The 14,825-nt window shown below is 36.9% G+C and overlaps 1 protein-coding gene across 1 annotated transcript in view; it reads right to left on the bottom strand.

Annotated features, from left to right (window-relative positions):
- LOC134670646 (leucine-rich repeat-containing protein 24-like) overlaps positions 1 to 14,584 on the bottom strand; it is a 52,051-nt gene extending 37,467 nt beyond the window's left edge. Inside the window, exon 1 of the mRNA XM_063528456.1 lies at positions 14,488 to 14,584. The gene's annotated coding sequence lies outside the window, so the exon portion shown is untranslated. The remainder of the gene's footprint in view (positions 1 to 14,487) is intronic.
- Positions 14,585 to 14,825: the final 241 nt, after the last annotated feature.

The following is a 14,825-nucleotide window of genomic DNA, read 5'->3' as shown; positions in this document are numbered from 1 at the left end:
CGAATAACTTTAACCACGCATTTCTGAGGTCAAAAGAAGGAAAAAATGTAATATGAGTTTAGGTCAATTTCGCCAAAAAAAAATTTTTTTTTGTATTGTTTTTTCAATTTTTTGAATGTATTTGTACATAAACAAAAAATGTTATTGGTAAACTTGTTACTTAAAATTGATTTTTACATTATTTTTTTTCGTAAAACCTTCTTTTTGCAAAGTGTTGCTTGTCATTTTTTGACATCTATCAATAAGGATATTTAGACTACGTCCCATAGCAGCAACATTACCACCAAAAAGGCCTTTTACATTAAGTAACAACAAAAACTTGTTTATTTTTAAATTAATATTATCTCTGAAACTAGGCGTTTTAAAAAAAAAGTTTATAGGACATTTTTGTCTCTAACTATGATCAGGAATACGCTGTTAAAATTATTCGGTTTAATCATGTTACACCGTGTATGTCTACTATTAGGTACATTATATTATATCTTTGCCTAATACTAACTACACAAATGTTATCAAGCTTACTCTAGAACTACTCAATTATGTAGGTATTTGTCCCGTATGATTTGTTCAATGTACAAATATATTATTTTAGTTTAATTGTTCGTGAGGGATTTAAGTAAACATTTAATAATACATCAGGGCCTATATTTCATCGTAATGGGTACGTTTCTAAATCTAAAGGTCCATAATAAATGTGATATATTACTCGAAAACTTTGTCCTGTTAAGCTTGTTACCTATGACAATATTAATTGAAAATCATAGAAACAAACATCCAGCCCCTTTGTCCAATCTACACAACTTGTTTAATTGAACGTGTTAACACAAACCCACACCTTGCGAGTTAGTTAAGTAACCCCAAGTTTCAAACTAGTCAGGTTTGACGTGCGGTGGCTATTCTCATCGTTAGTAGAGCATACGCCGCCATCGAACCATTACATGACGTGTTTTACCATACTCTGTGAAAACAACTGTACGAATAGCTATTGTTTATTTCTTAAGGATAATAGGTAATCGTATGCTGTAAGTTTACACAATTTTGACATGAGCAGGGTGGCAGCATGGTTGCCTACTATGTTGGGCCAACGTGTTAGAGAGGATAGTGGTGTCGGATGGCTTCGGTTTTTCGTCCGCACATCAAAGGTAGTGGGCCAGCGATGGCGGTAAGCAGCTACACGTGGCCCAATCCACAGTGCGTGCTCGAACGCGGTCGAGTGTGGACGTTTGGGCTCAGTATTAATTTACGGTTTTTTATTATTAAAAATGACGCGTACAGGCCACGTACTCATTATAGAAGTAATGAAGGAATAGGAAATTTACGCAGACACACTTTCAAACGATAAGAAAACATCTAGGGTATTCAGTACTAAACAATCAACTTCTAATCATATGGATTCGAACTCAGCACTGTCTGAAGCTGGAATTAGAAAAGGTGGACCAAAGAAAAGAGGTCCAAGGCAAGAAATTGCTGGTTTACTTACCTGAAAAGAAGAAAACACACATGAGATACTCGTAAAACAAAAAAAAACTGCTACATTACAGAAAAGAGATACCACGAAAAAAGTAACCAAAGTAACGAAATTACTAAATAAAAAAATACAAATAGAAAAAACTAATAACGCAGATAACGAAGGTAAACTAATCCAAACAGCATCCGGCAAACTTTTAAAAATCTACAACGCAGAAACCAGCGAGGAAGAAGAAATGAATAAGGAACTGTGTGAAAACAATATATGTACATGTAGATGACTGGGTGGTGGTTAACTTTATTTCAGAAAAAAAAATACTGCACAGATTTGTGGGCTTGGGAGGTAAAGAATTTATAGCTACTTTAGGTCACATTTCTACAGAGGTCAAATTTGCCAAGAAAATTTGTGACAAAAAATTCAAATGGCCCGAAAATATCGATATGTGCAATTGTGCAATAGGAAAGTACCAAGTGACAAAGAAATTGCCGCCTTCTTCTTTTAAATTCTCTTCCAGGAGAGTCGGAGCTTTTGAATTTCCAAAATTGCTAAAACTTTGTATCTTTAGTTGACAAATTTATTATTTATAGATGACGAATTTATTATTCCAATAGCGCTATTTATTTTTAAGTCTGCATCATAAGCTTTGCTTAATTTGGGGCTAGGTTTATCTTTGTAAGATATCCTCCTAAATAATATTTATTCATAATGATTTATGTTTGTATGTATAAACTCTTTATTGTACAAAACACAAATTTATTTATTAATAACTGAATAAGGTAAACCTTATCCCAAAGACATTAAGACCCAACGATGTTCAGGAGTACGGTTAGCACAATAACTTCTGATCACTCGTCAATTTGTCTTACACGAGTGACCGGGAAGTTTTGAGAAGTCTTAAGTAAGAGGATTGTTAGGTTTTGTTTGAAGTAGTTTGGGTCTTGGTCTCTTTGGTCAGTAAGTAGAAATGGGGGTTTGATTATGAGGAAACAGTTTTTTTATAAGAGGGCTTTATTTTGAACTGCTTATAAACTCAGAAGCATGATTCAAAACGACATTTTCTTACAACTAGAATACAAATTGATAGAAATACTTATAGGTGTTTTTTTTTTATAAATAAGCTTCAATATTTTCCAATGTGAACATATAGGTCAAAATGAACAACTTTTACTATGGAACCAACCCCGAAATTGCGAAAACAAAATTACTCTCATATGTAAATATCAATATCAGACCTTACTTAAATACTTCTCGACCGAATACGGTACATTTAGTGGGGCCAAAAAGCCGTCGGCGTTCCCGAAAGTACAATACTTACAGGCGTATGAGACCGCGGCCCATTCATACCCTTTTTACACTCACACGCATACAAATTCAATCTTCGCCGCCGTGCTGTTTCGTCAATATCAGGATATGTGGACGAATAACTACATATAGACAAAAAAAATGGATGGCCCAATTGTTCTCCTTTATGAACGGCATTAAATACGCCGGGGACCTACGGATAAAAGTAGTCTTTAACTTTCAACAGACGACTGATATCCCCGAACACTTTCTTAAAAGGAGTTGCGCGGATCAAAATTCGATCGGCACAATTTTCAACGTCCTTATTTCCGAAACACACCGCCGCCACAAAACCTACAAAAATTTACAGGTGAGGTCGGCCCCATAACTTCTATAATCTTGATCATTCATAGCCATGGCCCCTCTTTTCTTCGGGCTGTGTTCCTGCCGAAGGTCCTGTAAACTTGTAGTCCGCTCCAGGGAGATAGTTGATTGGAAAACGCACGTAAGTAGACACAACAGGGGCAAAACTTTTAAACTATTTAGAGGGAGCTACTCAATGGAAGGGCTTGCTCTCTCAGCCAATGATTAATAACTTTTAACTTTATTGTTGGCTGGAAGACAACCCCTCCCGTTACGACATCGCCGTGCGAGCGCTCCTCTTGGAGAGGCCGCAAGCCCCGAGAGGCCGAAACAGAGATGTGTCCCTGACCTGTGAGAACTTTGCCCGCCCCTGCGAACCAGCCAAGTATAAGCGGTATGCAGAGTTTGTGTACAAGCAGCTTGGTACGCAGAGGCTATGTGACTATACACTACAGGATGCAATTTATTCGTCTTTTATCGCTTTTGAGGCAATGTCACAATTGTCACAAAAGCGATAAAAGACGAACAATTGCATCCTGTAGTGTGCAAAATATGCAGCAGCTGCAAAAACTGCAGCAATTGCAGCTTCTTCGGCGGATGCATTACCCGCAGCAGAAATCGCTCACTCGTCGGCATTCCATTTAGCATTCTGGCAGCAAACCAGCCAAACCAAATGCGCCCAAACGTATCGTGCAAAGCAACATGGGCAAATACATATCAAATCGCCCTGCATCTCCATCCATCCTTCTTAGCTGTACCAGGACCTTCGTCCTCCTCGTCCCAATTGCTGACCGCTGCAGCCAAAAATAAAGAAATATTTTCGGTCGAAGAGGACAAGCATCTTTTGGCCCTCCTCAGACTATAACATTTTGCGAAAAGCAAAAGGTACGAAAATCTGGCAGGAAGCTAAAAATATGACGCCATCCTTCGTCGAAGGACCCGATCCACGGTCTACCCTAAATGTAATCATTTTAATATTGTTAACTGTATCTTCACAGCTACATGCTATGGCATTAGTACTTTTACATTACAGATTATAAGTAATTATTGAACCGAATTAACCTATATCAACACAAAGAGAGATGAGATCTAACTGAAATAAAGAACATCCTGATCTTATCAGTATTAAGTGAATTAGATAAAATTTGATAAATTTAGAGACCTCCAAAAAGATGGACCAACGTTGGAGCATGGTGATGAGCGCAGCGTGTAGTTAGACTAGCGGTAAAGGGGCTAATGTCCAATTTTACGCCAACGGCAACCGATCGCCGAATAAGTCCATGACTATTGACTAAAAAGACTAGGTAATGCATGGTGCGGGTGCTCGCACGCTGATAAGCTGAGCGATTTGTAGCGGAGGATAGTAGACGAGTGTTAAAGTGTATCAGTGGCACTATAAGCGACCAGCAGAACCCCCCGGACCGCGTGTCCGACACGGGGGTAAAACAGGTGGGGCAGGGGCCTCCTCCTCCCCTTCAGGCCCTCAAGAGAGCGTCCTCATCTAGGACACGCAGTGAACACAAAAGACAACGAGCTCTGGGTACAGATGCTGAACTTCTCTGCAAGAAGTGATGACGGTACTGACCGACATAGCTTAAACGCAGTCTGACATACTGGCAGCAATACACTCCTTGTCCGCAAAACATGACGACCTCAAGCTAGCCGTCACTTCGAAGATAACAGATCTGGACACCAAGGTGGCTACGGCTTCCCAGCGCAAAAAGACCCTACAAACAGCTGGCTTCTTGACCGCCTTGGCCCCATCTACCTCAACCCTCCTCCTCCTCTGCCCTCCGTCCCCCACACCGTAGCGAGCAAGTCTCAGTCTGGAACCAGCGCAGGGGGGAGCTCCTACCAGAACGGGACCAGAGACATAGCCGCCGAGTTGGGTTTCTAACCTCTTGCCACCTGATAAACATTTTATTTTTACAGGAATTCGACGGTTATGGAGACAGTCCATTCTATCACTTGTCGAGCCGGTGCAGAGACTGTAGAGCTAGCTTGGAATAACTCTAGCCTAGAAAAGCCTAGAAAGCCATTAGGTTTTGTTCCAAATGATATTACTAAATTTACTAAAATAATTTACTAAAATTTGCACAAACTACCTCAACTAATAGATGGAGCACATAAAACACTCGAGGTCACCACACAAGCGCTCACGTACATTTTTTATGGTGGCCCGATGACTTACTTATTTCAGTTGCGCCTAAATCGCTCGCTCAGCACTGTAGCTACACCCGCGCGTAAGCTGGGATCAAGGGTCCGGCTGAGTTAGTGCCCCGCTCCGAGATAAATCTCACCATGGACTCTGGGGACTGCATTGTTTTATATAATGGAAAATTTGTCTATTTTTATGTCTTTTTCTTCTTGTCTGTTACCTTCCGTGATTTTTCTCACTTGATGGTCTCATCGGAAGATCAGCGCTGGAAGCCACCGGCAACATGCTGATATCCATTTCGTGGCACTTTAATCTTATTTTGTGTTTTCTTTTTTATTGTGTATTGTCTCGATTGTTTGGGCTTACGAATAAATACTATTCTATTCTATTTGCTACAAATTAATATGCTTTGCTTTTAAAAGTAGTATGGAAGGTTAAGGAGGATGAAGCTGAACAGAGGTGAATATTTATAATTTTTTTTAGGTTAGACAGAAGCGTACTTTCCAAATACCTAGCTGTCCTAGGTAAATCTCTTTCACAGTGGTCGCACCCGTAAGTAAGCTGGGATCAAGGGTCCAGCTGAGTTAGTGCCCCGCTCAGAGATAAATCTCACCATGGACTCTGGGGACTGCATTGTTTTATATCATGGAAAATTTGCTCCAAATTAATTTGCTTTACTTGTTAAAAGTATGGAAGTTTGAGGTGGATGAAGCTGAACAGAAGTGAATATTCATATGCTAGGCTAGATAGTCGCGTACTTTCCAAATACCTAGGTGTCCTAGGTAAACCTCTTGCACAGTGGTCGCACCCGTACGAAAGCTGGGATCAAGGGTCCGCCTGAGTTAGTGCCCCGCTCAGAGATAAATCTCACCATGGACTCTGGGGACTGCTTTTATATCATGGAAAATTTGCTACAAATTAATTTGCTTTGTTTGTTAAAAGTAGTATGGAAGGTTGAGGTGGATGAAGCTGAACAGAGGTGAATATTTATAAACATATTTATTTACACAAACGGGTCTACCGCGATATAATTTCATTGTTTTTACCTTTAATTCCGATTTTTTTTCATTGTTTTTATTTTGTGTAAATAAATATGTGTACAAAACGCGAGACTTTAAAGTGTCATATTTATAAAATTTGCTAGGTTAGATAGTCGCGTACTTTCCAAATACCTAGGTGTCCTAGGTAAATCTCTCGATCGTCAGGATCCGAATTGAAAATCATGCTACCGCTAGTATACCTACAGATATAAATAGTATCTATTTAGCTAATATGCGAGTACAAAAAAGGCCGTCCGCAATGCGTCCCGTGCCAGGATTCAAATAATACTAATCAACGAGCCAACACGAAAGCGCATTTTTCCAGCCTCGCTTAACAAAGGCATGTCATAATGTCGTTGGTCGTTGCCTTTGCTAATCCCAGAGACCCATTTGGCTAGGCTTGGGATGCACGGTGTAAAAGTAAAAACAGTAGGATACGGATTGGTTGAGTTTTCTTGAAGTACCTATTCAAAACGCCTAATAAAGACATTATATGTATGATCGGTAGGTACTGTGCTGGTAATAGTGACCATTATTTTGGAAACTTAATCCGGGACTTATTTAATTTGACATTTATTCAAAAGAAAATTAACCTTATAATTTTTGTAATTAATTACCTATGTATTTTCAATGTAACTTTTCTAGCAATCATTATATTTTTGAAACTCAGTCACGAAAGTATCAAAAATATTACCCTTCCGATTTACAAGTAGGTACTCGAATTTATGGCAATGCATGCCTATCCTCTTCTTAACCCATCGCCCGTCATCAAACGGTGAGTTGTCAGCAAGTTAACCCGCTTGGATAAGTCATTTAGGTCATCATCATCATCATCATCATCATCTCAGCCATAAGACGTCCACTGCTGAATATAGGCCTCCCCCTTAGTCATTTAAGGTATTGAGTGTTATTTTTTGCAAATGACTGTAATTGGGTGGATTAACCTTTTTGTGTTTTCTTTATGTCGTTGTCGCAGTGACAATAGTGTTAATACCACGCTGTACTAGCATGCTCAGTAGATGGCCTATAATGGAAATTGCTTATAACTACAAAAAACTTGGATATTCGTATTAAGAGATATTTTTCATCTGGATAGCAAACCACCATGGACAACCGTAATACTAAAAAGTTTATTCACTCAATTATATGGTTTCACTTGTATGTTTTTTTATTGTAGTTGTCATGTATTCGGTTAAGTGACGACTGTTTTTATAATGTTGAATGTGTAATGAATTACCTTTACAAGCTTGCCAACGACAAATTCAATAGCGTGACGTGGTGTTTGTAAATTGTTCATAATCTACATTGTCTGGGCTTTGTATTTAGTCTGTCAGTTCATGAAAATCATGAATAATGATGAAGATTATCTAGGCATTGTTTATTTACAATGATCCTCTTAAAGACTAATCTAAATAAAAACACTAATGTTCTTTTGAAGGACATTTAACATTTAATGTTTCGGAGAAATTTAATATATTTATGTTAATCCAGTGTCATAAAACGATTGTAAAAATTTTGTATACACTGGTCTGTCTACGTCGGCATGTACCCATGTAATAACCATCACGGATAAAAGAAAATCACTGGTGTTTTTATCATTATCAATTGTAGGTACCTACTCCTGATTTCGACTTGAAATGGCAAATAAAAACCTTATTTCCCAGAAAAGGAAAGACTGTTTCTAAAAGCCCGAATACAAGCCTAACACGAACAATTTATCGTCAATTTGGCCGACGTGGCATCGCACAGAATTTATCAAAGTCTACTTCGCTTTTGTTATATTTCGCACCTATATTTTAGTGCTATTTGAAACCTAAAGTCGTAATTTATTTGGTTATTTAGTTAACGACGCAGATTATCGTCTGTCACTTTAATATACAATTTTAACGCCAGGTGTTCCGACTTTAGGCTAGATTTATTGCTTTCACGAGATTAACTAAAAGGGTTCTTGAAATAAATTTGTTATTTTGAAATTGTTTCATAAATATTTAAAATACTGACATGCAATTGCCATCGAAATATTTCGATTCAATAATAAAATAAGAGAATGAATATCAGAGTTCCGAGAAACCGACGCGGTTTAAATACTTTACTATTTTCAGTAATTAAAATAATAAAGGAAAATTCCAGCAGCGCGTCAAAATTCGTCAGCCATTTAACTATAAGCGTTCAGCTGTGAACAGAAACAATTAATCGTTATAATTCAATTTCTGTTTCATGATTAAAATACTATCAGTGGAATTTTAAATGGAATTTTTATAATTGTGCCGTAAGATGTAAGGTTCCGACGGAAAAAGTTTAAAATGAACCTTTATGGTGCGACTCTGTTTTGAATGGGGTCACATAGGTCAGCTAACTGGTTAACGAAGGGCTAGGACTTTAAATGACTTATATTTTTTATCTCCGAGAAGTGTCTTTCAACATTATTATGAATGCCAATCGGTAGGAACTTTGATAAACTTGAGACCCCGTTGGCTCCAGTGCAATTTTTTTTAAGAAATGTTACTAATTTGCTCGTTTGCGCAACTCGACTCGTTTATATTCTTAAAAAGTATTAAGGAGAATTATCTACCTTTAAAAGCACCATAGCAGTACGCATCGAATTAAATAAAATTAAAAAAAGTAGAATTGTAATCATTCGATACTTATAATCGTAGTAAGCTCGAGTAGGTAGCCACTCCACAGACCCATTTTTAAAGAAATAATATTCCATTAAAGGCCTACTTAACAATTATATACTTACAACCTAAAATACAAAAATAGCTTTTTTTTCGATTCATGGCTTCTTAAATCAACTAATGCAATAATTTGATACTTACAATCGTTACTTAAACTCGTTAGGAAATGATATAGTGCATAATTATTTTCCATCGAATTTTCACGGAAACATACGAACATGTTCTGCTATTTCAGTCAGTCTTGATACAAAAGGTACTGAGTAGGGAATGCAATACCGGGATACCAGGATCCCGAAATACCGGGATCCCCCATGTAATTTGCGGGATTAATCCCGCTCGTAAATTAAGCGGGATCCCGCGGGATTTGCGGGATCGAAGAGCGACGTGGTTCTTACGTGTTACTACAAGGAACACAGGCTCGGGCATGTGCCTACTGGCGAAAATTCTTCACGGAGCCTAAATGCATCTATGGAGGAAAGGGGTAATGATCCGGAAGAGCATTTTGCCCGAATTTGTCTATTTATTTCATCACACTTTCTCGTAAAAGGTTTTATTTTACGTAGGCGACGCGGTCCGTAAATCTTAAATTTGTACCCAGGGAATTTTGTTATGTAGGTACGTCCGAAATTAGGTAGATTTTTTATTGTTTTCCCTCTTTTTTCCTCACAGGTGTAATGAAAAACATTGTGTGTGCCACGAGTGGTACTTATGAAATCGCGTTAATTAAGCCTTTACACACGTTCTTAAATTCTTGATTACTGTCATTATACCGTATTCTTTTAATACAAAATGTACTATTTCTAATTTTAGTTTACCCTTTGTTTTCAACCTTCAAATTTAGTACTAATTCGTAAAATTGTATACTAACTTGCGGGATCCCGCAAATACCGGGATCCCGCGGGACTTAAAATGGCAATCCCGCGGAATACCGGGATTGAGTTCCTCATGCGGGATTGCATTCCCTACTACTGAGGTTTACTGAAGTAGCATGGCGAATTCGAACCTTTCTGAGGAAATACGATGGAAACTACTGCATCTGTACTCCTCAGATATATTTCAAGAAAGAATATTCCGTTAACGCTTTTTAAATCAACCAATACAAATAAATAAATAGTCCAAATCGCCCTTCTCGCGCCATTCGCAGGATACTTAATTAAAACGGATATCTTAAGTTAACTACTTATTAGAACTCTCCAAGTATTGTTGGCCGGGTATCAATCACGGTTCCCATTAAGTGATCTGTCATTGTGATTAATGTAGGCGAGACCGTTTGTGGGCATTGTTTCTGTTAATTTACATCAGACTAGGAAATAGTATAGCTTGTTTAGCGTCCATCAGTTAATGAAGAAGTTACGGCATCATAGAGTAACATATCAAACTTATTATTTTGTTATACAGTGGAACCTGGATAATTGCAATCTCAAGGGACCGGCCAGTTTTTGTCAATTAACCAGGTTTTTCATTTAAGCAGGTCGTGTCAATTAACGAGGTTCAAAAAATCGTTGTGTCAATTATAGAGGTTTTCATTAATAGAGGTTGCGTTCTGACAAATTTCTTTTATGGAGGTGCAAATAACCATTTAAAGTAGATTTACATTGATTTACATGCTTACGTTCTGGGTTTCTGGTCTATATATTGCTTCTGTCTATACTTTCATTTTTACACTACATTAATTACCAATTTATTTTCTTATCATTTGGGTTTAAAAATTTCCCTTGAATTGTAAAAGAAAGTTTTATTAGAATGTAAAAAGCATACTTTGTTTTTTATTGATCAAAACTATTTCACCTACTACAGGCTGTTTATAGATACCCAGTAAATAAATTGAATTATGGATGGAGATATAAGTAAACTGATCATAGCTATTAAAATATTGTTTCTGCTGTCTACAACTATATTATTTCAATTACAGAGGTAATAAGTAAGACTCGTTTCAATAATAGAGGTAAAAACAAGAGCAAAAATAACGGTTTTTTTAGCACAGTGTCAATTATAGAGGTCTTAAGTTGTGATGTGGTCAATTACAGAGGCAAAATTACGAAAAGCACAAAAATCTAGATTGCAATTATAGAGGTTCCAAAATTTCAATTATAGAGGCCTTTTGGTCTCAAGGGACCGGGACCGGACTTTTGGTTGCAATTATTGAGGTTTTCCATTTATCCAGGTGCCAATTAACCAGGTTTCACTGTAATTATGTATAGTTGACGAAATATAATTTGCACCAATTTGACATAAAGTTGTTAGAGAAATCGGTGATCCATAAAATGTTTATGGATTACCGATAATTGTATTAAATGTTCAAGTAGTTAAATGCCAACGGCAAATCGCAATTAACAACGCAACGTGATTACGTAAGATTTTACAAGTACCTTTTCCGCCTTCGCAAATCTGATATTTCCCTAAATCCCTTTCATGAGTTACAATGTTCATGAAAGGATTTAGAGGATGAACGTTTCTCAAACGATTATGTTTAATATCTCTGTATTACAATACAGTTGTGACTTCATTGTTCCATACCTACTGTTTATCAGGTAGACAAAATAGACGTTTTCATATTCGGAATACTCCAATTTGTTAATACTTCACTCTTGTAAAAATAATTGCCGCATCGAGTGTCGATTTCAGTGTGATATTATAAGAATCCTACAGTTTAATATATAAATATATCGCTCCGCTCGCTACAAATATTATATTAAACCGCTTTTGGATTTCGTGGACAAGGACGACGGACGAACGGTTAAGTCACCTGCGAGTATAAATTTTGTTTAGAACCGCACCGCAGTATCGGCTCCAGCTCCCGGATTCTCGGATGTGTCGGATAATTCCGAAAATATATATTAATATGATGGAATATGGTTGATCTTCGGAATAACCTAACTTTATGAATATTACACGGAACTGCCCGAATTAAGTTTAGGTAGATACTTATTTTTTTCTTTAAATTTGAAAGTCGGTAAACACGACACAACTGATCCTCTGAAGATCATAATTATCATATTGCAATACTTAATGTTCAGTTAACAATATGGACCAGGGGTCCCCAAACTTTTTACCTGAGGGCCATACTGCGCCTCAGAATTTTCGCGCGGGCCACCGTCGGCGCCGAGGGGGGGAGGGTTGTATCTGGTTGCTGCTGTTAGGGCTGAACATCTGGAGCCTGGCTCCCGGCTTTGGCCCGCGGGCCGGGGTTTGGAGAGCCATGATATACAGTGAAACCTGGTTAATTGGCACCTGGATAAATGGAAAACCTCAATAATTGCAACCAAAAGTCCGGTCCCGGTCCCTTGAGACCAAAAGGCCTCTATAATTGAAATTTTGGAGCCTCTATAATTGCAATCTAGATTTTAGTACTTTTCGTAATTTTGCCTCTGTAATTGACCACATCACAACTTAAGACCTCTATAATTGACACTGTTCTAAAAAAATCCGTTATTTTTGCTCTTGTTTTTACCTCTATTATTGAAACGAGTCTTACTTATTACCCCTGTAATTGAAATAATGTAGTTATAGACAGCAGAAACAATATTTTAATAGCAATGATCATTTTATTTATATCTCCATCCAGAATTCAATTTATTTATTGGGTATCTATCACAGCCTGCAGTAGGTGAAATAGTTTTGATCAATAAAAAACATAGTATGCTTTTTACATTTTGATAAAACTTTCTTCTTCAATTCAAGGGAATTTATAAACCCAAATGATAAGAAAATAAAGTGGTAATTAATGTAGTGTAAAAGTGCAAGTATAGACAGAAGCAATATATAGACCAGAAACCCAAAACGTAAGGGTGTAAATCTACTTTAAATGGTTATTTGCATCTCCATAAAAGAAATTTGTCAGAACGTAACCTCTATAAATGAAAACCTCTATAATTGACACAACGATTTTTTGAACCTCGTTAATTGACACGACCTACTTAAATGAAAAACCTGGTTAATTGACAAAAACTGGCCGGTCCCTTGAGATTGCAATTATCCAGGTTCCACTGTAGATGATGGTATTACTATTCATTTTGTCCGTCAACAAAAAGTTCCCAATTTCATAGGAAAGCACTATTATTGGTAGTACTTTAGAGTACATTTGGAGGTTGGCACTCCGGCTTTTGTCCGCAGCTGACTGTACATAAGCTCGTTTCATCATTAATTATTTGCATCCCTAATTATATAAGGATGGCACGCGCGTGTGTATAAGTCTGAAAATGTAAATTGGCCACCATTTGACCTTGTAGCAACATACCTCAACCGATTTCCATTACTCAAAACGTATGAACAATTTCCGACGTCTGCAAGACAGAGAATTTCTTAAACTCATAGAATTTAAAAAGGTACTTTCGTATTTCGCGGTAAACCGTAAAGCAGCTTACGATTCACTCGAATAAATATTTAAAAAAAGAATCCTGGTTCCATTATAAATGAAATCTGTTTATAAAAGAGTAGGCACGCAAACGCTTCATCCCATTTTAACGGAGACGCGAACTAATGATTTCCCCAGTATTCCCCAGTAATGAAAACTCATCCTCTCTCTGATTCTGCAATCATTCCTCCACCAACCAATTTACGCTGTCATGTCAAACGTCACAAAAACCAAAATCAATCAATAGAAGCTGAACAACATTAAACTCTATTTACACAAAGGTTGGGTACAAATTTGGTTGGTGCAGAAAAGTGCGTGTTCGGAAAACGTTCGCAGAATGCCTTATCCTGTAATCCCTTTTAATTGTGTTAATTAAAGACGTGCCGATGCCTGTCATTAAAAATTATGGGTCTTCTTTTAATTTAGGGTTATGGTAATAAGTGTTTTAAGTACTTTGGCATACTGTAATAATAATTCAGGTTAAAGTTGATAAAAAAAACGCTGTAAAATTTTAATACACGTCATGATGAAACATGTAATTTATTATCAATTTAATTTATGCCATTAAGTCAAGCCTAATATTATGCTATTAACATATTTTAAGTCCATCGTATAATGTTAATCGAAAATTGTATAAACATAAATACACGACAAGTTTTTTTATAGATTTTTAGATATTTTAGAATAATTTATTTGCTCATATATGTAATGTGAAATAGTTGAATGTAGTTTTTTTCGGTTATAGTACATTTGCATATTGCATTTGTAATTATTTTACGCTTGAATTTTAATTTGCATCTACTCGCCATTATTACAGTGATAGACTTATAATTTAAATCATGTTTGTGTCAAGTTTTATTCAAAATAATTGAAACAGGTGGTTTTTTGATATATATATATATATGTTTTTTTAAAGTAAAAACTAAATTATTTCTCGGTATCGTAATTACCTCAATTATCTAAAACCTTAAATTAACATATTGTAAAAAAATAAATAAACAGCCAACAATTTTAAATTAGCACACTAATTAGTGTTTTCTTACAATTCTAAACACATTTTTGTTTTAACAAATTTACTACCGAATTAAAACTTGAAAAAAAAAATCAATCACACCTATACTTAAAAAAATATCAATGAAACTTACTTCCTCAATCCAATGCAAACACAATATCACACACACTGCACTGTCAGTCGCGCGACTAGTCGCAGGACGCACGCGTGCGTCCGAGACGCAGTCTCGCGCCAATCTGAGCTGCTGTAAGGCTGCAGAGAAGTCACGCCTTGGTTCCAGCGGCGCGTGTTACCTGAAGGAGATATTCCAGGTTTCCGATTTCGCCGGTCCCATATTAAGATACCCTACTTCAATTTTAACTAAGTAAGTTTGTAACACTGTAATGTACGAAAGAGGAATACAAGTACATCAGAAAGAACATACACGTGAGTGAATAAGTCAATTTCAAAATGAATGGCAAATATAGGCTA

The sequence above is a fragment of the Cydia fagiglandana genome, chromosome 14 (genome assembly GCF_963556715.1).
Source record: "Cydia fagiglandana chromosome 14, ilCydFagi1.1, whole genome shotgun sequence".
Taxonomy (NCBI): Eukaryota; Metazoa; Arthropoda; class Insecta; order Lepidoptera; family Tortricidae; genus Cydia; species Cydia fagiglandana.
Note: the sequence above shows the minus strand (reverse complement) of the source record. Positions and strands in the feature narration are given on the sequence as shown.